This window comes from Myotis lucifugus, unplaced genomic scaffold (assembly GCF_000147115.1).
Source record: "Myotis lucifugus unplaced genomic scaffold, Myoluc2.0 scaffold_239, whole genome shotgun sequence".
Lineage (NCBI taxonomy): Eukaryota > Metazoa > Chordata > Mammalia > Chiroptera > Vespertilionidae > Myotis > Myotis lucifugus.
Genome location: NW_005871287.1, coordinates 1,365,094 through 1,389,085, shown reverse-complemented (window position 1 = coordinate 1,389,085; position 23,992 = coordinate 1,365,094). Strand labels below are relative to the sequence as shown.

The following is a 23,992-nucleotide window of genomic DNA, read 5'->3' as shown; positions in this document are numbered from 1 at the left end:
TGATAGTTTGTTGAATTGGCTGTAGCTAAAGAAGATAGATTATGGATTATCTCCACTGGAAGTGGGGCACTAGTGTTAGGTCACAGCTCTCTATCACTAGCCGTGCCTCTACATACTTTTTCAGCATAGCTGGGGAGAAGAAAGCTTCTTTATCAGATTTGTAAATGACACAAAACTAGGAGAATTAACCAATACATTTATTTGATAAATAACTAAGATTTCATCTAACCTTTAAAAGGCTGATTTGATGTGGCCAAAACTAAGAAGAAAAAATTAAGATAAATGTGAATAAGTTAACCTTAGACTCAGTATAAACCAGAAAGGGTTGCCAGTGAGATAAGACCATTTCAGGATGTGTTAATGTTTTGTGTCCAGAAAACTCACCAGTCTTACTGTTCCACACTCATGGTATTTTGTTCAATTTTGGACGGCCAGTTTGAGGAACAGATCATTGGAGAGCCAGCTTCCAAAGAAGACCTTGTCATGAGTGGTGAAGGAATGTTAGGGCTCTTTATCCTGTAAGAGAAAACTTAGTGCTTCAAATACGGTTGTGAGGAGGAAGCATGACTTAACTATCTGTTGTCCCAAGAGACACAACTGAGACCAGTACCCATTGTTGAGAGTCAGGCTGGTTTGGACCCAGACATTGGAGATGCTAAAAGTTAGTGATTCTTCCCCCACCCACCCTTTCAGGTCAAACAGAAGACTCCCTAGTTGTCAGGAATGGGAATGTTTTGAGGGAGGAGAGGCTTAATTGTCTCCATTTGTATCTAATCAAAGGTAGAAGTAAAGAGCTCAACTTATTGGAAAGAAAGGAGAATAAGGCAATCTTGAAAACCAATTTTATAATACAGTTCAGTGTAGCAAGCGTGGATGGTGTGGAGCCACATGACATTTCAACTCTTTCAGAAACAATTTGTTATTCCTCTCGTGCGGATGTTTAAATCGGGTCTGGCACAAGGAATTAAGTCACTGGGCTCTGATCGGTCACTCTACTTCTCTAGTGTGGGCCACTTCAGAGGAAGCAGCTACCATCAGTGTATCTGTAATCAGAGGATTTCTATTACATAGACACACTGGGGATATCCGATACCATGGAGTTTAGTTAATAAATTTCCTCAGAGGAAGTAAGATCTTGACAGTCTTATTCTGACAATCTGTTGGATTTCTGAACTTGTGATTGGTGATCCTGGGCTATTTGAATGGGTACATTGTTTTGTTGTGTGTTTCTTTTCTCTTTCATTCTCATTTTTATATATTTGTGATATACTTTTTAAGTGCAATTTTTTAATCTTATTTTCCCATTTAGCATTTTGATTAAAGGCATTTGGATGGGCTGAAGTTTGAGAAGAGAGAACATTCATGCCTTCTCAAAATTAGGTTTAATTCAGTTAGCCAGTGATGCAAACTAGGATCTGAACCATCTAGAAACCAGGGTCTGGACAAACCCTAGGACAACTGGCTTCTGTTCAACTGCATTCAGAGTCCTGGACACTTTACTGCCCCCTTTTCCCTTTCCCTGGCAGATGGTAGATTTCATTTAATAACCAGGAGAGAAGGAGTGGCGGACGGGGCAGGGAGGAGGAAATTAAAAAAAAAAAAAATGACCAGGAGAGCCTGATGACAGGTGCCTCCTGAATGGTGACACAAATCCTGGGTGGATGTGAGGTTCAGTGACTGCAGTGGCATTGCAGAGTGACACAAAGAAGGCATCTGAAAATGTCCTTTTCCTTTCCGAGCCCAGGAGGATTCACCAACTTCTCTGTGGTCAGTCAGGGAACCGGCTGAGACTTGGTGCTGCTGTTGGTTGGTTTGCCTGCCATGGAAGAGAGTATATCCTGAACTGGAACCAACTAGAGATTGGGGAATGAGTCAGAAATTAAATAGAAAAAAAGTTAAAGATGTTGGAAAGCTACATAATGAAATATTAAGTGTGGTTTCTTGGATAATGAGTTCAGGTGGTTTTCATTTTGTTTTTGTGTATTTTTTCAAGTTCTTAATGCAATTTTTATTTAAATAAACTTTAAATTTTAGAAGTTTGGATTTACAGAAAAATTGCAAAGATAGTACAATACTCCCATATACCCCATACTTGGTTTCCGCTATTATTAATATATTTGTATGGTACCAATGTCATAATTAATGAACCAATACTGATACATTATTAAAGTCCTTAGTGTTTAGCTCATGTCCTTTTTCAATTCCAAGATCCCATTTGGAAAAGAAATTACATTTTATCTGTAACATTTCAAATACGGTAATTCATATATATTAAGGTATGTTCTTTATAAGAGATGTAGTCTAATGAACACAAAATCTAGCTCATAAATTTAGCTAATTCTGAATGTAACTGGAAGTCAAAGCAGAATTTGGTTTTCCATTCTGGATCTGAGTGACCTTGTCCTTAACTTATTAAATGATGTGTACAGTGAAGTTCTTAGAGGCCACATTTCTGGAAAAAATGGTGTAAGTGGTGAGTGTGGGTATAAATTTGCCTTCATGAAAAGTCCAAGCTCAAGAAGAAACAGCTGTGTTTCTGGCCCAGCTTTCAAGATGAGCTCGTCAAGAAGACAAGATGATTTGCAGGTGACTACTTGGTCAAAAGGTTAAATGAGAAATGGGTGGGTGGATGAAAATAAGAGGCCCTGTGTATCTTATATACCAGGGCCCTTTAGCCTTAGAAAAGCGAAGTTTGACCTGCCCTTTCAGATTCTGACTCTGTACTTGGTTCTGCCAGTTCTCCTATATTTGTGGTGTTATTAGGCCTTCCTCTTCTATAGTGGGTCAGAAATTGTGGTTAGGCAACATCTAAGCCCAGGATAGCAAGGAAGGAGGGGTTTGAAGATATCTTTGGGAACTTCTGTAGACCCCTGTCCATAATCCCCATAAGGGGTTTCGTAGGAAATAAGCTCATATTGAATATGATTTTAAGTGGTCACAAGTGAGACTGGGAAGGAGATGAACCATGAAGGCCTCCAATCAGTTTCCATCCATGAGCGATCTAGCCTTTCATTGCTATGGCTCTGGGACATAAACATTTAAAACAATGAGAAACTATTAAACCTCTTCTGAGATTTTAAACTTTAATAGCTATCTTTAAAAGTTGTGATTAGGATAGTGCCGGTTGTAAGTACAAACCAAATTTATTTAAAATACATAATGCAGAGCCCAGTTGTGTGGCTCAGTGTTTGAGTGTCGACCTATGAGCCAGCAAGTCACAGTTCAATTCCAGGTGAGGGCACATGCCCAGGTTGCAGGCTCAATCCCCAGTGTGGGGCATGCAGGAGGCAGCCAATCAATGATTTGCTCTCATCATTGATATATCTATTTCTTCTTTCCTCTCTGAAATCAATAAAAATGTATCTTAAAAATAAAGTAATGCAGAAATCCAAATAACATCTCAGAAGGATTCACACTATAGTTCCTTAAATAAATTGCTCATTTCTTTCAAGGAAAAATATTGGGTAAAATAAAATATACTTTAGTCGCTTCTCGGCCTTTTGGCTAAGATCAAGTGTAGTATCTGTTCTTATCAGTTTAATATATGATACGTCCTCTATCCGAGGACATTATATTAAATGTATTTTTGGAGCAGGGAGATGGAATAGGAGCTTGCTCCGTCCACTCCACGCATCGACCCGGTATTGCAGTACCTCCAGGAACAGTGCAAAAAAATAAAATATACTTCACAGTTGGAAAGCTTTATTTCTTTAGTGATAACCTGGAAGGAAGTATTTACCAAATAATTTGCTTCTGATCCAGGTTTCATACTTTAACATGTATTTTTCAGCACCCGACTGTGTACTAGGAATAGTGGTGAGCAAGACAGTCTGCCCTCCTGGAGCTGTGGTCCAGGGCAGGAAGCCGACTACACAGAGTGATGAATGGCTCCTCAGTAATGGGACATACGGAATTCAACATCTGAACACATGTAAAGGTCACTAAGCTCCACCGAGAAAAGGTGCTCCTGCGATGTAACTTCAACAGGAAACCCACACTGCAGGGTTTTAGCAGCTTGTAACTCACTCTTCATGAGGCAGATGCTGCTTTTCCCACTGCTCCCCATCCACCCTTCCTGTGGCATGAATTAATAGGGGCCTTGCCGTGGGTGCTGTCCTAGGAACCCAATAATTCAGCATTTTTCTTTCTCCCTCTTGTTGTCTAATGGAGGCTAAATGTGTATGTCGTATTCTTACACAGCATTTATAAATAAGTATGTTTTATAGAATTGGTAGCTAGTCTATCTCTTGCTGGGTATTAATCTCTGACAAATGTTTAATTGGAATATGGGGTGACAAGTCCTTAGTTCCCTATTAAGTCTGTAGGGAAAGAAGGCAAAGACAAAATGCTAATGCTTCATTGCAAAAACCTAAGGGGCCTATGCTGAAACTAGCGTTCCTCAGCTGTTGAGTTCTGACACTTCAGTTACCTTACAACTACAATTGTTTTTCCTATAAAGATATATTTAAGAAATAATAGCCCTTAACAGTTGTGATATGAGAGAAAAGGGATGTTACCACACTAAAGAAGCTGGAATTCATTGCTCTATAGCATTAAAAAAAATATATTGGTTTTAGAGAGAGGAGGGAAGGGTGGGAAGAGAGAGAGGGGGAGGAGACATTGATTTATTGTTCTACTTATAATGCATTATTGATTGATTCTTGTATGTGTCCTGACTAGGGATTGAACCTGCAACCTTGGTGTATCAGGAAGGCAATTTTTTTTTTTTTAAGAGCAGAATTTGTAAGAGCTAGTGTGGTTGGGAAGAAAAATGAACTTGGCCACAGAAATGGTTCAGATCCCTGCTCTGTCAGTAATTCTCTATATTTTGACCAAGTCCTCTGTAAAATTCAAATGATAAAACTCACCGTGCTTTGAGTGTTGTGAATTGCATGGAAGTGCTTTGTAAAGTGAGCATGAAACAGTAAGATGACTGAGGCTTTGCCTATGGTTCCATTCATTTACCCTGGGCATCACCACCCTGGAACACCATTAGGAATACATGCTTAGGTTAGTAAGCAGCTCTCAAACGAATCTCTTCAGGGTGAAATTTCTAGAAACATTCCCTAATACCATTGTAGCTGTTGGTGACCTTTCTAAAATGTGGCAATCACGTAGTTTTTCCAGCCTGGAACCTGATGTCAGCTAGGACGTGGATATCAGATAGAGATGGGCTTGCCACCCTCTCGGACTATTAGTTTGTACTGTGCATTAACATTTTCTCAAATAGCATGTCGTTCTCACAACCGTAAGTTCACATTCCCATGTTGTGGGTGAGCTCCATGTTAGCGTGGTTCAGTGACTCATGCAGGCCTCTGACTACACCCACTGCATTGCGACCCGGAGCGTGCATTTCTTGGGGATGACCTCAACCAATTTGTTCCAATTTGGAGCTCCTTCCAAAGCTTGTGACTTGTGTAGCGTGGATCAGGCTGGTCTGGTACTAGTTCTGTACACCGCAAAGAAGGCACTTAAATATTTAGAAAATGAGCATCAAGTAATTGCCCCTCCTTCCCAGAGACCGGTCGCATCTATCCCCCATCCTGACAGCTGGTTCACCCCATTTTGCCCAGAGTTCCTCGGGCTGCAGTGCAGACGGGAGGCCGGTGGACATTGCGAGGCTAAAAATGGGCTTCGAAGGTTGTTGGGCTCTGAAAGAAGGCTCGAAAGCGGGGTTGGGGGCGTGTAAACCTCGCCGTTCCCGCCCGTCGGAGCCGGAGGACTTCAGCCCCCAGCATGCCCCGCGGCCGCCCTGCTGGGTCCGGCGCGCGTGCGCAGTGGCGCCGCCGAGCGCTGACTGGATCCGAGGCGCGCAGCAGCGAGCCCGACCCGGGTCGTCGCTGAGGTGGCGGGACTCGCGGCGGCGCGGCAGCTGGACGGCTCCTGTGGGGCAGGTGAGGGCGCGGAGAGAGGCCGACGGGGCTGGCTGGGTCTGCGGGGCCGGGACCCACACATGCCCCTCGGGTTGGGACGCGGGGGCGACTGCGGACTGACGGGCCGAGGAGGGGAGATGCACCTCCCGGGCCGCACCTCGCAGGTGCGACGCGTGATTTGGGGCCGGGGCGGTGGCGGGCAGGTGCGGGCTCTCCCGTACGGGTGCGGGGCCTGCGGCGCGGGGACGATGCACCGACCCGCGAGCCCCCGCGTCTCTGCTCGTCCCTGCTCGTCCCTGCTCGTCCCTGCTCGGAGCGGGGCGGCCTCAGAAGGCGGGACCCCCCTCCCCCCCGTGCCTCCGCCTGGCCTCGCGGGAGGTGGGGCCGCCGGGTCCCCCGCTGAAGTGCCGGGCGGAGAGTGGCGGGGCCTCGAGCCCGACGACGCACATTCCCCTCCGGCAGCTGGGAGCAGTTTTACAGAAACGGCACCAAATGCGCGGGGGAGGGGGGGGGGGCTTATTTTTTATTTTTATTTTTTGAAAGAACGGCTGCCTGGAGCACATTCACAGCAGACACTCTTCCTCAGGTGTAACTTGTGAACATGCGGGTCGAGGTGCCGACACGCCGTGATGTGTTTGTGTTTGAACTTTGGGAACGTGAGGATGAGTGAGTCGGGGTCACCGGGGTGCCCGGGACCGGGCGTGGGGGTATCTCACACCCGGTGTGAGGCCCCAGGTGCGTCTGTGCGCGGGTGAGAGGCGGGAGGGCAGGCTCCCTTCAGCTCCGTGTGCTGCGCGCGAGGGGGCGGCCCCGACGGCTCCTGCGGGTCCTGGGGGGTTGAAGGTGTCCTGGAGCATTCACCCTCTGTCTCCTTTTTTCGGTAAATTCAAGTTCCTAATCAGACTGAAAACCGAATTTTCTACTTTGACTTGTTTACTCGTAGCTTTTGTGATCCTGTTTGTGATTCTCTGTGGACACACACGTATTTCCTACTTTCTTCCTTCCCCATCTCCTCCTTCCATGGTCAGCTGGTCATGGGCTGTAGGTAACGGTCATTGTCGCTCCTGCCCTTTGATAGCCCTTGGTGCCCGGAGCCTTTCCGTCACTGATGGCCGCATTGCCTGGCTTCCGTCCTCGGTCCCGTGTCCCTTTTTAAATGTGGAGGCGTGTGGTCCCGGAGACAGGTGGGGGTGTTTCTGTCGATCAGATACAGGTAACAGGTGCCTGACCAGAGCATTCGCTTTGAAAGGCTGTGAACAAAAATCGTTTAAATATAAAAGAGCTTACTAACCTTGTGAATTTGGGATCTTGTCAGGTTGACAGAGAAGTCAGTCCATCAGCTAGAGTAGCACCTCACAGAAATGAACCTGACACCGGGGTGAAATACTGAGAAAGGAACTCAGCCGAGAATCATCGCTTACCGTCCAGGCCATCTCTCTGGGCCTGGAGACACCTGTTGTCTCAGACACTTCATGTTCTTAGTTCTCAATGAGAGTGTTGGCAGGAGCCCCAACTCTTGTACATTTATTTGATGAGGTAACATCAGTTTCATCTAGTTAGTCCCCAGATCCTCTCTGCTCCGCAGCTGGTGACAGCAGTAATTTTCCATAGCAGCCACTCATGAGCTCATGCAGACTGTCCCAAGGAAGCGGAGGAGCACAGAGGGTGGTACACACGGAAGAAGCAGGAATCCGGTTTCTTTGCTGTCACACAGTACACATAGACTGAGGCGGGAAATCTGGGCTGGAGCACACATTCTGTGGGTGTCAGTCCGGGCTTCCGCATACCGTAAAAAGCACGGATAGCATTCATTGAACATCTTCTGTTTGCTAAGTGCTGTAATCGTCACCGTGAGGTGTAGGCATTATTCAGTGAATTGCCTACAACTTCAAGTCTGACTGACACCCCTGCTCTTTCTGATGTGCTTGCTGTACTGCCTTACCAACAAAGATGTTCAAGTCTTTCTCATTCTTAGAAATGTATAAGACTCTACTGTGATCACATTTCTCCTTCAACCTACTGCCATTTCCTGCTCTTCTCTTCCATTTACTCCTTAGTTCAGCAGTCGCCAACCTTTCGGACCTCATGGACCACCAGTGGTCCACGGACCACCTGTTGGCGACCGCCGCTAGTTCATTGCAGTCTGGCTTCCACCCTCAACTTTTGAAATTGCTTCAACCATTTATTGAACACCTGCTGTATGTACCATCTTCTAGATTTACAAAGAGGCCAAACATGGTTCTTGCCCTGTTGAGGGACTAACGAGGAGGAAAAAGAAATTCATACATGTCAATGTGATGTGTTAACTACCGATGGAGCAATCTTTGCTCTTGGGAGTTGGGGGAGGAACACTTCCCTGAGAAAGTGACCCTGTACTGACAACAGAGAGAAACCTACATTGTTTTAGACAGTGGTGCTTGGACTGCATACATAGGGGTGTGTACTTTTAGGAGAAACTATATCTTGCCAGTGAGAGATGATACACTTGAAATATACGGTATAGGCTTTTGAGTCTGACCTGGGAACTGATCCTTAATTTTTTTCTTCATAATGCCTGCCTACAATGTAAGCTCTATGAAAGTAGAGTCTGTCTTTTTCACCACCTCACTTCTATCTCCTAAAATAGTAGTAAGAGATCAATAAATATTTGTTGAGCGAACACTTCCTAGAACAGTGATGACGAACCTTTTGAGCTCGGCGTGTCAGCATTTTGAAGAACCCTAACTTAACTCTGGTGCCGTGTCACATATAGAAATTTTTTGATATTTGCAACCATAGTAAAACAAAGACTTATATTTTTGATATTTATTTTATATATTTAAATGCCATTTAACAAAGAAAAATCAACCAAAAAATGAGTTTGCTTGTCACCTCTGACACGCGTGTCATAGGTTCGCCATCACTGTCCTAGAAGGTTGTGTTCTGCACGTGGTAGGTACTATCTAGTAATACTATGTGACTGAAAAAGTGAGGCAAGCTTTCAGTGTGGCTTGTGATCTGATTTTGAAGTCACCATCATTTGAATATTATCACCTCTTCCTCTTTTTGACCAATTAGGCTTGTTACCTATGGTCACAATTCATAAATGAGGAGCGAGACATTCAGTACATTTCGATAGGCACTGTTAACTATGTCTTCACTTCTAACATTGTGCCTCTTTTGCTGTTATAAACACATTCATGCTTTTTCTAACTGTGATGTAGGGTTTTTTCTGTGCTAATGATGTGACTTGTTTTGGAAAGTGAACTTCTTTGGCAAGATTAAATAGCTTTATCAATAAGAGTAACATCAGGCCTTGGCCGGGGTGTCTCAATTGGTTGGAGCGGGTTCAATTCCTGATCAGGGCACATACCTGGGTTCGGAGTTCGATCCCCAGTTGGGGTGCATACAGGAGGCATCTGGTCAGTGTTTCTTTCTCACATTGATGTTTCTCTCTCTCCCTCTCCCCTCCATATATATATATATATATATTTCCTCTGGGAGGATTTAAAAATAAAAAAGAGTAACATCAGAAATGAGATTGAACACACTAATCCAGTTACCAGAAGGCTTGTTCTTGAGAAGGGCCTGATTTCCAATTAGGGCTAACTTTTTTTTTTTTAACAAAATGATAAGAGCTGGGCCTCTCTAGATATCTAGTTAGCTTTCTAGCAAACATTCTAAAGACATGAAACAACAGATCATTTCCTCTTCTTGTGTTTGAGTTTCATTTGTAAATATTCTTAATTGGTGTGACTTGAGGTTAGGGTTAAAGTCCAAATACCACTGTGTGTTTTTTGCTTTTTTTGTTAACTCTGAACTTAGTAGAATATAGTAATTAGAAGCACCTAACAGTGAAGTTCAAATTCTGGCTCTACCACTTTAAACTTTGATATAACTTCCCAATGCCTCATTTTCCTTTTCTGTAAAATTGGAATGATTACTACTACTACCATCACCACCACTCATAATAATAGTTAATATTTATTGGGTATTTACTATATACTAGGCACAGAATTTTATTATATTAACTCAGTCTTTACAACCGCCCTATATATTATTAGTATTATGCCCCTTAAAATGAGGAGACAGTCACAGAAATGTTGAGTAACTTGCTTAAGGCCACACAAATAAGTGGTGGAATCAGCATTTGAACCTGGGTAGTCAGACTCCAGAGTTTGTACTCATAACCTCCTACTTCATAGGGTTGTTTTGAAGATTAAATAAAATCTATGTAATGTGTCTGACAACTACAGTTGTACTAGTCAGTGTGGTGTAATAGAAGACGGCTTTGGTAGTCACTGTGTGCGTGAGCAGTGCTTAACTTCTCTGAGCCCTGGTTTTCTCAGGTTTCTTAGCTCAGTGTAAATGCTCAGTAAATATTTTCCTTGGTACCTCCCTTATAATACCTCAGTCCGTTCACTGCCACTAAGTAAATAGGGTTGGATTACCATACTTTAGGGTTGTTATGTAGTTATTTTCATATCTGCAATTGAAACATCCCCAAGTAATTACAGAGATGGTATGGCCAAATAAATGACTTAAAGATAAGATAGTTTGCAGACCTGTATGGTTTAATTATATGAGGAATAGAGACCTTATCAACTTCATTTATGATCTCATTTTAAGTACCCTCTGCTTCTATGTTAATAAAAAACTTTAAATATAAAGTTCTCAGTGTCCTTTTTTGCCAGTCGGCCCTCAAGGAGCTTTTCCTTAAACATTCTTGCCTGCTGTTTTTCAGAGCTACCTGAATGTTAAGTTGCAGTTAGCTAACCCTTATTTGTTTTACTTTTACTTTTAAGGAGGTAGCTGCCCCCCTCACCCCTGGTTGTGGGAATGACAGAAGGTCCATGCAGCACCTTGCTTTTGCTTCCTTGTCACCATCCAGGTACTGCCAGGCTATAAACTTAGGGGAGTGATCCTGGGAGGGACTCAGGGAGGTAACGAGATTACCTTGGATGATTAATTATTTTATAGGAAGACCTAGAGTGGATGAGCATGGTTCAGAAGTCTGCACAGCAGAGTTTCATTTAACTGGTGCTGCTGTGCAGGAAAGGGGGAGCTGTACCTGAGCTTGCGGAATTCTGGGGTGAGGTTCCTGTTTCCATGGTCTGTTCCTCCACAGTCTGCTCTGCCTTGCACAGTCACCCTCAACTCTTGCCTAAAGGAACACTCTCTATCTCTGGTCACAAAGGAAATATTGACTCAGGGAAGGGAAATCAGTCCTAGCCATAAACCTGTGGGAGCAGGAGCAGGAGTAGAGCTCAAAATAGAGTCGATTATTGGAGTCATTTTGCTCTTCTGCTGATGCCAGTTTTGGGGGAGTCAGTTGAGAAATTTGGATGATGTAGTGGGTCTTTACTTGATATGTCTTTGACAATAAGGGAGATAAAGGGTGACATGAATAATAAAGATGTTTTCAAAAAGAATGACTGAGGTGCCTGGAGCAGGGAACCAGTTCTGGAGGATTAGTGCCACTAGCTGCCTTATCGTGGTGATTGTCAGGGCCCAAGGTTCGAGACTTTCTTTACATACTGTTGTTTCATTTACTTAGCACCATGCTCTGAGAGGAAGTAGGTGTGTTCCAAAGTCTGAAAGAAGTATTCTATGGCTGGAGCATAGAGCATGCATGTGTTGAGGGCGAATGAGAGGTAGGTGTTGAGAGATGAAGCTGGAATGGTTAGCAAGGACTACTAGGTCATTCAGGGTCTTATAAGCCAAGTTATCAAATTTGGACTTTTTCCTAAGGTCAAAGGGAAGACAAAGGGGTTTAAAGAGAAGGAAATGACTAGTTGCATTTTTAAAGGATTTCTCTGGCTGCAGAGTAGAGAGTATATGGGGCTTGGGTAGGGCGTGTGGGGCAGGGATCCCAGTTGAGAGATTTGTAATAACCATGGTGGTGAGAAATGAAAACTAGCAACAAGTTGAAGAAAAAAAAAAAAAGAAATTCAGAAAATATTAGGAAAATCCTGAGAGTTGAGGGGTGGATGAAGGAGAATCCATTAGCCATGAGGCTGAAGAGAGTAGGTGGGTAGGTGATAATGCCAGTTTCCTGAGATAGGGACCGCTGTTTTTGCTCTTTGCCTTTTTCACTTAATGCTGTATCTTTAAGATCATTCCCTATTAATGAATAAATAGCTGACCTATTCTTTTTTGACAGATGCACACTATTCCACTACATAGATGTACTGTCCTTTATTTAACCCCTTTTAATAGGTATTTAGGTTTTCTAATATTTTTGCTATCACAAGCAGTGTTGTAGGGAGTGTCCTTTTTAAAAAAAAATATATTTTATTGATTTTTTACAGAGAGGAAGGGAGAGGGATAGAGAGTTAGAAACATCGATGAGAGAGAAACATTGATCAGCTGCCTCCTGCACATCCCCCATTGGGGTTGTGCCCGCAACCCAGGCACATGCCCTTGACCGGAATCGAACCCGGGACCTTTCAGTCCACAGGCCAATGGTCTATCCACTGAGCCAAACCGGTTTCGGCCCTTTTTTTAAAAAAATTGATTTCAGAGAGGAAGGGAGAGGGAGAGAGAGAGAGAAACATCAATGATGAGAGGGAATCATTGACTGGCTGCCTCCTGCACACCCCTTCCTGGGGATGAAGCCCGCAACCCGGGCATATGCCCTTGACTCGAATCGAACCCGGGACCCTTCAGTCTGCAGACCCATGCTTTATCCACTAAGCCAAATGGGCTAGGGCGGGAGTGTCCTTGTATATGAATCATTTTGCTGAAATGTAGAGTAAGTTTCTAGAAATGGAAATTGCTGGACCAAAGGGCCTGTAAATGTTTTAATACAGCTTTGCTTATTAGAATTCCTGGCACTTAGAAAGTCTGCAGTGAATGGTAGTTATTATTAAGATGAATGTGTTGTAGATGGGTTGTACGATATGTCATAGAGTGAATAGGGGCACCTGACACAACCAGAGTGGGGAGTGTCAGAGAAGGCTTCCGGGAGGAAATGCCTGGGGTTAGCCTTGAAGAATGAGAAGTCAGGTAAAGTGGAGGGCATTACAAGCAGAGGAAGCTCAAGGAGCCAGGCACAGGAACTTCAAAAGGATCTTGTACATGGAGATCTACCAGGAGTTTGGTATTCCCTCCATTGAGCAGTCTACCCCTGTCATGGGTCAAGGCTCTTAAGTCAGGCTTTACTGAAGATAGGGAATGGCAAAGGGATCTTCCCTTGCAACAGTACAGTAATGGGGTTTGGGATTATCCTTTTCTTCAGAAGCATTTATTTGGTCCCTACCCCGAGGCCTCCTCAAACCCAGATGCACAGAGTGTTAATGTCTCATAGGTGATTTTGTTGTACAGGATGCAGCTCCTTATCTTGTCTTTGGATTTCTCTTCCCCTCCCCTCTATACCAGGCCACCTCTATTTTCTCTTCTCCCCTGTCTCCGAATTTCTCTTGATTTCTTTTGCTAGGCCATTGATAAATCTTTCCTTTCTTCTAATCTATGCCTTCCAAGTTTACCCTCCACCTTTAGGGAGTTTATTTTCCCAAACAAAGATAAACTCTTTCTCTAGAAAGCCTTCTGGAGCCAACTATTAAAAAGCAATTTTCCACTCTGCTATAATTATACAATTTTAAGTTCACTTTAGGGGTCATTAGATTTATTGTCTGCTTCAACTGGCATCACATTAAACTCCATTACCAGTCATTTGTTGCTAACCTAATCTTATACTTTGATTTCTATTAACAAAGTTGACACTAAAGTAAAGAAAGCAGACTTTAAAAATCCAAATCCTCTCCCAAATGAGACAGATGTGTTAATGTCATTTAAAAAAATCTTTAGAGCCGAAGCCGGTTTGGCTCAGTGGATAGAGCATCGGCCTGCGGACTGAGGGGTCCCAGGTTCGATTCCGGTCAAGGGCATGTACCTGGGTTGCGGGCACATCCCCAGCGGGAGATGTGCAGGAGGCAGCTGATCGATGTTTCTCTCTCATCGATGTTTCTAACTCTCTATCTCTCTCCCTTCCTCTCTGTAAAAAATCAATAAAATATATTTAAAGCCCTAGCTGGTTTGGCTCAGTGGATAGAGCGTCGGCCTGCGGACCGAAGGGTCCCAGGTTCGATTCCAGCCAAGGGCACATGCCTGGGTTGCAGGCTCGATCCCCAGTGGGGGGCGTGCAGGAGGCAGCTGATCAGTGATTCTCTCCCATCATTGATGTTTCTGTTTCTCTATCTCTCTCCCTTCCTCTCTAAAATCAATAAAAATATATTAAAAAATATATATATATATATTTAAAAAAAAACACTAAAAAAATCTTTAGAGGGAGAATTCCTCACAGCACTGTTTTTATTGCAAAATTTGCTTTTTAGGTGCTTCAGTATTGAGTTTGAAAGTGTTGTCAGTTCTTTTTCCAGTGATTGGGAAACTTGTTACAGTCTTTTAAAAAGGTAAAGTAACAGATTTTTACTTTTTAGCTACTTAGGGAGTTCCCGACTTCACAGGTTGCTAAGATGTCAAATTCATGCTGAGTAGTGTAAGTAAAGTGTTAGTTACAAATGAAAGAAAAAGAGATCCTTTTCACAGTTATAAATAAGCTACTGCTAACAGTTTATACCTTTTTATTTTTCACTTTGCTTTCCTTGGTTTTGTATAAACATTAAATCCCCTGAGGAGATGGGTATTTAAGTTGATAAGTAGTAGCTTTGACAGAGCAAGAGCAGGGAAGACAGAGAGGCTCATGGATGCTCTAAGTTCAGGCTTCATTTGTGGACCTCAGAACACACTCAGGGAGGAGACATTCTTATTCCTCAATGTTCTATGATACTTAAATGTAATTTTAAAAATTGAGATATAATTCATGCACCACAAAGTCACCGTTTTAATGTATACAGTTCAGAGGTTTTCAGTGTATTCATTGTGTTGTGCAACCATTACCACTGTCAAATTCCAGAATATTTTTATCATCCCAAAAAGGAACTCCATACCCTTTAAGAGTCATTCCCTATTTTCCTCTTCCCGTCAGCCCCTGGCAACCACTAATCTACTTCCTGTCTCTATCGATTTCTCTATTCCAGGCATTTCATATAAATGGAATCATATAAATGTCACTGGCTTCTTTCATGAGTGTTTTCAAGGTTCATTCATGTAGTAGCGTGTATCTGTACTTCAGTCCTTTTTATGGCTGAATAATAGCCCAGTATATGGATATACACATTTTGTTTTTCCATGTGTCCATTGATGGACAATTGGATTGTTTTCATTTTTAGGCTATTATAAATAACTAGAGGCCCGATGCACGAAATTTGTGCAAGGGGCTCAGCCCTCATACCCCTCGCAACCTTGGCCGGCCCTCGCAGCCCTGGCTTCGTCCAGAAGGCTGTCCAGACAGTCGTTCTGCTGTTTGGTCTAATAGCATATTAGCTCTTTATTATCTAGGATGCTGCTGTGAGTATTTGTGTACAGGTTTTATGTGATGTAATTATTTTTAAACACAGAACTTCTGTACTTTGTCAAAAAAGAAAACATTAGAAATCAAGACCAGTAAACCCATATTCCTACCACCTAACCCAGCCATATTCATTTTTATATTACCTTCAATATGTATAATATTCCAAATAGTTAAGAAATCATGTGCTGTCTTTTTTTAAAAATATATTTTATTGATTTTTCACAGAGAGGAAGGGAGAGGGATAGAGAGTTAGAAACATGGATGAGAGAGAAACATCGATCAGCTGCCTCCTGCACACCCCCTACTGAGGATGTGCCCACAACCAAGGTACATGCCCTTGACCAGAATCGAACCTGGGACCCTTCAGTCTGTAGGCCGACACTCTATCCACTGAGCCAAACCGAAGGGCAATCATGTGCTGTCTTGATGCTGATAACTCCACTCTTCTTTTCCCTCTTCAACCCACCCCTGTTGGACTTTTCACCCTCATCATTAACAATCAGAGCTCTTGTCCAGCTCACCAACCATCTCTCCAGCTTGCCGAACCAGTGACCTCCAAGTGGCATGTGATGCTGATGATCATCCCTTTCTCTGGAAACACTTTCTTTTCTTGGTTTCTGTAGCACCACACATTATGAGCATTCCTTTTACATCACTGGCTACTCCTCAAATTATATTTCCTGTTTCTTTTTCTGCCTAACCTCTAAATATTGGAAAGTTCCAAGATTTGGTCCTAGGCCCCTACTCTGCATTGTCTCCTCAGCCCTGACATCTACTCCTAATGATTCCTAAATTCACATCTTCAGTTCTGACTTTGGTGAGCTCTCTTGATATCTTTTTTAAATATATTTTTATTGATTTCAGAGAGGAAGGGAGAGGGAGAGAGAGATAGAAATCAATGATGAGAGAGCTGCCTTTTGCATGCCCCCTACTAGGGATCAAGCCCATATCCCAGGCATGTGCCCTGACCAGGAATTGAACCATGATCTGGTTCATAGGTTGATGCTCAACCACTGAGCCATGCCAGCTGGGCAGATTTCTAACCCTGGAACCTGCTCTTCCCCGAGTCGTCCCTCATCTTGGTTGATGGGACATATATAGTTGCTGGGGTCTAAAACCTTAGGAGACACCATTGATGCCTGCTTTCCCTTATCTACCTCTGCACCACCTCCACATTATATCCAGAATCTAGTTAGTTGTCACTATCTCAACTACTGTAGCCCAAGATAGCATCCTCACCTGGACAATTGTAATAGCTTAGAGCCTTAACCCCTCTGCAGTTCACTCTTCACCATAGCGAATGTGATTTCTTTAAAAACCTAAGTCAGAGACCGTGTCATACCCTTCCAGTGGCTTCCCATTAAAATAAAAGCCAGAGTCTTTGCCATGAGAAGAAGGTCCTACATAACCTAGCTCCTGCCTGTCTCTCCAGTGCTTTCTTGCTAATTTGCCCCTCATTGCTCTACCTCAGACACACTAACCTTTTATTTCTCCAGTGCCATAAACTCTGTTGTTTAAGGCTCGCATTTCAGGAGCCATTTCCTCTGCTTGGGCTGCCCTTCTAGGTCTTTGCAGAGCTGGCTCCTTGTCAGAGCTGGCATCAGCTGAAATGTTACCTCCTCAGAGAGGCTTTCCCTGACACTTGTCAGAAATAGTCCTCTGCCACTACCTGTCACTGTAAATTATTATTCCATGTTTTCTTCATAGTATATATTATTACTCTGAAATTATTTATTTACCTATTCTTACTGCAAATTTCTAAAATTGAGGTATAATTGATATGTAACATTATATTAGTTTCAGATGTATAACATAAAGATTCAGTATTTGTATACATTGGGAAATGATCACCATAATAAGACAAGGAAACATCCGTTACCTTACATAGTCGCAAAACACTTTCTTTCATGATGAAAAGTTTTAAGAGCTTTCTTAGCAACTTTCAAATGTGCCATATGGTGTTAGTAACTATAGTCACCATGAATTATTTATTTTAAAACTGGAAGTTTGTACCTTCACCCATATATCCCCCCACCACTCCCTGCTTTTGGCAACCACTAATCTGTTCTCTGTATCTATGAGCTTGGCTTTTTTGTTTTTGTTTTTTTAATTTTTTAAATATATATTTTATTGATTTTTTACAGAGAGGAAGGGAGAGAGATAGAGAGTTAGAAACATCGATGAGAGAGAAACATCGATCAGCTGCCTCCTGCACACCCCCCACTGGGGATATGCCTGCAACCAAGGTACATGCCCTTGACCGGAATCGAACCTGGGACCCTTCAGTCCGCAGGCCTACACTCCATCCACCGAGCCAAACCGGTTAGGGCTGTTTTTTTTTTTTTTTTAGCATTCTACATACGAGTGAGATTTTACGATATTTGTCTTTTTCTACCTAATTTATTTCACTGTTTGCTTATTTATTGTCTGTTTCTCACTAATATTAATAGCTGGATTAAGCACATACTATGTTATAGGTATTTATTTACATTTTGTCATCCCCATTTTGTAGATGAGGAAACTGAGGTTCACAACAGTAAGAACTTTGTCTATCTTGTTTTACTGCTGTATCCTTAGCACATGTAACGGTGTCTGGCACATAGTAATTGCTCAAAAAATACTTGTTTGTTGGGTAGAAGACTGGAAGACTCCCAAATTTATATCTCTAGTACTGCATCTCCCTGAAGATGTACACTTGTGTATCCTGTCACCTACTAACATCTCCACTTGGTTTTCTAAGCAACATTGAAATTATCCCACAACTCTTAACTCCCTCTTTGCCTAAACCTGTTTGTTGTTTTTTTCTTCTTCCCCATATTAGTAAGTGGCATCACCATAAATCCAAAAGCTCAGACCTGAAGCCTAGGCTTCGCTTTTGGTTGCTCCCTCTCTCCATTCCCCACATCATCCCAGCAGCAAAGCCGTTGGTTCTGCCTCTGATTGTATCTTGAATCCATTCATCTCTTCATCTCCATCTCAGCTGTCACATTAACCTCACTCCCCATCATCTCTTTTCTGTACTTTGCACTTTCAAACTTGTCTCTCTGCATCACTCTTGTCTCTCTACAAGCCATTTGCCAAATAGCAACCAAAGTGATTTAAAAAACAAACATATCTTTATTGATTTCAGAGAGGAAGGGGGAGAGAGAAACATCAGTGATGCAAGTGAATCACTGATTGGCTGCCTCCTGCATGCCCACCACTGAGGATGGAGCACGCAACCCGGGCACGTGCCCTTGACTGGAATCAAACCCTCTGAGCTGATGCTCAAACCATTGAGCCAAAATGGCGAGGGCCAAAGTGATTTTTTAAAAAAGTAGTTCACACCACTGCCATGTTTAGGACCCTTTTGTGGATTCCCATTGTCGTTAAAATCTGAATCCTTCACTCTGGCCTACAATCTTTTAGTGATCTAGGTGCTTCTGTCTCTTATTTCCCTCTTACTGTTGCCCCGCTTGTTCATTGTGTTTCAGTTTCTCCAAGATCTTCCCCACCTCAGAGCTTTTGGACTGGACATTCCTTCTGCCCATGACTCTCTACCCCTAGATCTTTGCAGGACTGGCTTCTTGTCCTTCAGATTCAACTCAAAAAGCACTTCATAGATTTCTTCCCTGGATTCTATATCACATCAGCCTTTTGTTTTATTCAGAGCACCTACCACACTCTGGAATTGTCATTTATTCATCCATCTATTTATTTTCTGTTTGATTTCCCCCCTCTAGATTATAAACGACTAGAGGCCTGGTGCACGAAATTTGTGCACTGGGTGGTGGTGGGGGGGGGCCCTCAGCCCAGCCTCCACCCTCTCCAATCTGGGACCCCTCGGGGGATGTTCCCTGTGGGATCGGGCCTAAACGGGCAATCGGACATCCCTCTCACAATCCGGGACTGCTGGCTCCTAACCGCTCGCCTGCCTGCCTGATTGCCCCTAACCGCTTCTGCCTGCCAGCCTGATCACCCCCTAACCACTCCCCTGCCAGCCTGATGGACGCCTAACCGCTCCCCTGCCAGCCCAATCGCCCCCACTGCCCTCCCCTGCTGGCCCAATCACCCCCAACTGCCCTCCCCTGCCGGCCATCTTTATGGCGGCCTTCTTTTTTTTTTTTTTTTTTTTTTATAAATATATTTTATTGATTTTTTACAGAGAGGAAGGAAGAGGGATAGAGAGTTAGAAACATCGATGAGAGAGAAACATTGATCAGTTGCCTCCTGCACACCCCCTACTGGGGATGTGCCCGCAACCAAGGTACATGCCCTTGACCGGAATCGAACCTGGGACCCTTGAGTCTACAGGCCGACACTCTATCCACTGAGCCAAACCGGTTATGGCAATGGCGGCCTTCTTGTGATGACATGGGCGCAGCCATCTTGTGACCACATGGGAGTGGCCATCTTGTGTGAGGGCATGATGGTCAATTTGCATATTACCTTTTTATTATATAGGATTGTTGCCCTAGCACATAATATGTTATAGAAATATTTGGGGAGGGAATGACTGAATGATATACACATTCTGGGTGTACATGCTGTATTATAATACCATGTGTTCCTTGTAATGTTAGATCATAAATAAGATCAGTATTTCTTTAGCCCCCATAATTGGGATTCTTTTTATATTCTTGTGACTGGTTTATTTCACTAAGCATACTATTTCCTCTTTTATGTTATTAAAGTTTACATACAATAAAATTCACCCCTTTTAGTGTGCAGTTCTGCAAGCTCTGACAAATACATACAGTCATGTCATTACCAACACAGCAAAATACAGAACAGTTCTATCACCCTAAAAAATTAGCCCATGTCACTATATAGTCCACTTTTCTATACCCCTTTCTAATAGAAACTACTGGTCTGTCTTTTTGCCAATGCCACCCTGTCCTGTAGCTTTATAGTAAGTATTGAAATTTGATAGTGTGAGTTCTCCAACTTTCTACTTTTTCAAAATTGTTTGGAGTATTCTGGTTCCTTTGCCCATCTATTTAAGTTTTAGATTCAGCTTGTCAGTTTCTCCAGGAAATCATCTGGGTTTTGATTGGAATTATGTTGAATTCTTTCCTGTTCCCAGTCTTAGGGGGAAAGCCATCAGTCTTTCATCATTAAGTGTGATATGAGCTGTAGGATTTTTATAAATGCCCTTTATTAGGTTAAGGAAATTTTCATCTATTTCTATTTGAGTTTTTATCATGAATGGATATTGACTTTTGTCAAATGCTTGTTCTATTGAGTTAATTGCATAGTTTTGGTTCTTTAGTCTGTTAGTATGGTTTTTAAATATTGAACAAGTCTTACATTCCCAAGATAAATCCCACTTGGTCATGATGGCATTGTTTTTCTAAGTATTGTAATTTTATATATATTGTGTTTTTTAATGTATTGGCATAAAGTTGTTCACAATGTTCTCTTGTTACACCATTTTTTCTCTATTTTTTGTTTTCTACTTCATTGATTTCTGTTTTTATCTTTGTTTTCTTTTTTCTGCCTATTTTGGATTAAATCCATCAATAAATTCAACAATTTAGATAATGGACAAATTTCTTAAAAGTACACAAACTACCAAAACAGCTCACTCAAGGAGAAAAAGATGATTGGAATAGCCTTATCTCTGTTAAAGAAATTGTAGTTGGAAACCTTCCTACAAAGAAAACTCCATTCACACATGGCTTCATTGGTGATTTTTACTCAACATTTAAGAAAGAAATAATACCAATTTCTATACAAACTCTTCTTGAAAATTGAAGAGAAGAGACTACTTCCCAAATCATTTTATAAAGCAAACATTATCCTGATACCAAAACAAGAAAAAGGTATTACCAGGAAAGAAAAACACAGATCAGATATCTTCCATGAACATAGCTGCAAGAATCCTAAACGAAATTTTAGTGAATTGCATTACACAAATATATAAAAAGGTTAATTCATCAGGATGATTCCGTGGGGTGAGCTTCAGGTGTTATTCCTCTTACAGGTGGTTTTTCCAAGCTTTGGGTAGTTTCCTCACACATACATATGTTGTGACCAGTATTAAGATGAAGAGTTGGGTCCTGGCCGATGTTATCAGTGTTTAGAACGCCGGCCCATGCACACAAGAATCATGGGCTTGATTCCTGGTCAAGGGCACTTAGCTGGGTTTCAGGTTTAATCCCCAATCCCGGTTGATGCGCGTGCAGGAGGCAACCTCTCTCATCTCTCTCTCTCTCTCTCTCTCTCTCTCTCTCTCTCTCTCTCTCTCTCTCTCTCTCCTCCCTCTCCTTTGCCTCTTCCACTCTCTCTAAAAATCAATGGGAAAAATATCCTCAGGTGAGGATTAACAAAAAATAAACAATATCCCGGCTGGTGCGGCTCAGTGGTTGAGCACCGTGCACCAAGAGGTCGCCAGTGCAATTCCGGGTCACGGCACATGCCTGGGCTGTGGGCTTGATCCCCAGTAAGGGCATGCAGGAGGCAGCCGATCAATGTTTATCTCTAGTCAGTGTTTCTATCGCTCCCTCTACCTTCCTCTCTTTCTAAAACCAATAAAAATTAGATAGATAGATGGATGGATAGATAGATGGATGGATGGATGGATGGATGAAGATTTGGGTTGTACAGATTTGCCTTGTACAGATTTCTGAGTTTTGTCTGTGTCAGTCTCTCTTCTTCATTTCTCTGCTCTGCACAGTAAACCTGCTTTAGCTTCTAACTCTCACCTCAGCTCCTTGGTCGCCCAGCACTATTGCCTGCAGATTCTCTAGACAGCGACTGAGAAGATGGTTGTTTTTCTCTCTCAGGATTCACTGCCCTGTGCTGCTTGATATCCAGCATCTGAAAATCACTGTTTTGTCTATTTTTCCAGTGTTTTAGTTGTTTAAGTTGGGAGAGTAATATATTTAGTCCTTGTAACTCCATCTTGGCCAGATGCAGAAGTCCAGAGTTGGAATGTGAAATGAGTGAATCAGATTTATTGTGTCAGTATACCAAAATTTGATGAATTTGCCTAATGTTAGACATTTAAATTATTTCATATTATTGTTGTGTGTAGGTAATGCTGCAGTAAACCTTTTCATGCACATATCTTTTGCTTTAATTGAATTATTAAGTTTCTAAGAGAATAGCTACTGATTAAAGGATGTGGAAAGATTTATGTATATTCCATTCCTAAAGGAATGACCAGTTTACAGCAGTTCATGAGTGAAGTAGATTTTTATCACAAAACTAGTTTTTGCTGGCATTGAGTATTTTATTTAAAAATGTATTTTTAATTTTTAACATGTATATGTAAATATATATACATATATGTATACATTTATATATATTTGTATATACATTTTAATAATATGTATATGCATATAATTATACCAACATACATACATTCATATGTGTGTGTGTGTATATATATAGGATGGGGCAAAATTAGGTTTAGTTATTCATATGGAAAATAATGCAATAATAAATAATAATACAAGAATAAACTGTTTCACGTACTCACAACTGTAAACCTACTTTTGCTCCACCTGTATGTGTGTGCTCCAGCACTAAAAGGGAGAGACCTCCTAGGCCAGTGATGGCGAACCTTTTGAGCTCGGCGTGTCAGCATTTTGAAAAACCCTAACTTAACTCTGGTGCCGTGTCACATATAGAAATTTTTTGATATTTGCAATCATAGTAAAACAAAGATTTATATTTTTGATATTTATTTTATATATTTAAATGCCATTTAACAAAGAAAAATCAACCAAAAAAATGAGTTCACGTGTCACCTCTGACACGCGTGTCATAGGTTCGCCATCACTGTCCTAGGCTCTTTGGTTCTCAAGTTAAAAATCTCCAAGAAGAGATCTATTCGACCATTTTTGGTCAAGTGCTCACACCTGGTCTGATCACTTTGGCAGTGCTGTTAAGTGTTATTGGCACAGCTCAGGTCTGTGCTCACCTAAAACCAGTGAGCTTGGCTCAGGTAGATGAAATAATTTAAATATCAACAACTTCCCAAAACCGTGCAGTGGGAAAGAGTAAAGGAAGCAGTTTCAAAAAGTGTGGGGTCAGTATGGTGGGCAGGTTGCTGTTTTCCAGACACCTCAGAAGAAAGGAGAATATGGAATAAATAAAATGCTAGTTATTTATTACCATGGCATGAAATGTGCCTTTTTGTTTACTTTTTTTAATTGGCTGTTCATTCATTCATTTAATTTATGTAATAAATGTTTATTGAGAGACTTTTGAGAGCCAAGGATACAGAGAAACAAGATGAAGTCGAGTCTAGTGGAGTCATTTGGCCAAAGAAAGGGAAAGGGATAAAAATGTTATGAAGTAAGTTCTGTGTTGGATTTTTTTCACAGGGCTTTTTAGGAGCACAGAGAACCTCAACTATAGGCAGAGAAGAGTCATGAAGGTATATTAGTTGTGTAACAGACCACCCCAAAACTTAGTGCCTTAAAACAACAATAACCATGTATTATCTTTACGGTTTCTATGAATTGAATTTGGGAGCATCTCAGGAGATTTTGGATCATGAGAGAGGAGGGTCTCTCTCATAACATTGCAGTCAGACATTGGCTGGGTCTGCAGTCATCTGAAGGTTTGGGACGAGGGGATCTACTTCCAAGGTGGCTTACTTGTGTGGCTGGCAAATTTGTGTTCTCATGACAGGACATGGTGCTGACTTCTCCCAGAGCAAGTGATACAGGAAACCAGGATAGAAGCTGTAATGCCATTTATGGCCTATCCTTGGAAGTTGTCCACGGTCACT

General features: G+C 42.1%; 1 protein-coding gene and 1 non-coding gene across 8 annotated transcripts in view; both read left to right on the top strand.

Annotated features, from left to right (window-relative positions):
- Window positions 1-3,484: 3,484 nt before the first annotated feature.
- Window positions 3,485-3,675, top strand: LOC111827884. Its single transcript, XR_002831633.1, has one exon. It is a non-coding gene; the product is annotated as a U2 spliceosomal RNA (small nuclear RNA).
- Window positions 3,676-5,796: 2,121 nt separating this feature from the next.
- SGSM3 (small G protein signaling modulator 3) overlaps window positions 5,797-23,992 on the top strand; it is a 36,814-nt gene continuing 18,618 nt past the window's right edge. For 5 of the 7 annotated variants that reach the window (XR_002831629.1, XM_014464155.2, XM_023762241.1 and 2 more), the window contains exon 1: window positions 5,797-5,894. The gene's annotated coding sequence lies outside the window, so the exon portion shown is untranslated. Of the gene's footprint in view, window positions 5,895-10,657; window positions 10,744-23,992 lie in introns of all 7 variants that reach the window. The other 2 variants (XM_023762240.1, XM_023762243.1) reach the window with 2 other exon arrangements.